The sequence below is a fragment of the Arachis stenosperma genome, chromosome 5, assembly GCF_014773155.1.
Source record: "Arachis stenosperma cultivar V10309 chromosome 5, arast.V10309.gnm1.PFL2, whole genome shotgun sequence".
Taxonomy (NCBI): domain Eukaryota; kingdom Viridiplantae; phylum Streptophyta; class Magnoliopsida; order Fabales; family Fabaceae; genus Arachis; species Arachis stenosperma.
The window spans coordinates 91,334,787-91,335,460 of record NC_080381.1 but is presented as its reverse complement, the minus strand read 5'-3'; the positions used below and the strand labels follow the sequence as shown (position 1 = coordinate 91,335,460).

General features: G+C 41.5%; 1 non-coding gene across 1 annotated transcript; it reads left to right on the top strand.

Moving 5' to 3' along the window:
* Nucleotides 1–224: 224 nt before the first annotated feature.
* LOC130984344 (small nucleolar RNA R71) lies at nt 225–332 on the top strand. The gene has a single exon (XR_009088285.1). It is a non-coding gene; the product is annotated as a small nucleolar RNA R71 (small nucleolar RNA).
* The last annotated feature ends 342 nt before the right edge of the window (nt 333–674 follow it).

Genomic DNA, 674 nt, shown 5'->3' with positions numbered 1-674 from the left:
AGAGTATCAATCTGAAGAACTCCTTTCTTCTGATTAGTCCCATTGTTCACAGGATTCCTTTCAGAAGTGTACATAAATTGGTTATTTGCAACCATTTCAATCAGCTCTTGAGCTTCTGTAGGCGTCTTCTTCAGATGAAGAGATCCTCCAGCAGAGCTATCCAAAGACATCTTGGATAGTTCAGAGAGACCATCATAGAAAATACCTATGATGCTCCATTCAGAAAGCATGTCAGAGGGACACTTTCTGATTAATTGTTTGTATCTTTCCCAAGCTTCATAGAGGGATTCTCCATCCTTCTGTCTGAAGGTTTGGACTTCCACTCTAAGCTTACTCAATTTTTGAGGTGGAAAGAACTTTGCCAAGAAGGCATTGACTAGCTTTTCCCAAGAGTCCAGGCTTTCTTTAGGTTGAGAATCCAACCATATTCTAGCTCTGTCTCTTATAGCAAAAGGGAATAGCATGAGTCTGTAGACCTCAGGGTCAACCCCATTAGTCTTGACAGTGTCACAGATTTGCAAGAATTCAGCTAAGAACTGATGAGGATCTTCCAATGGGTTTCCATGGAACTTGCAATTCTGTTGCATTAGAGAAACTAATTGAGGCTTAAGCTCAAAGTTGTTTGCTCTAATGGCAGGGATAGAGATGCTTCTCCCACAGAAGTCGGGAGTAGG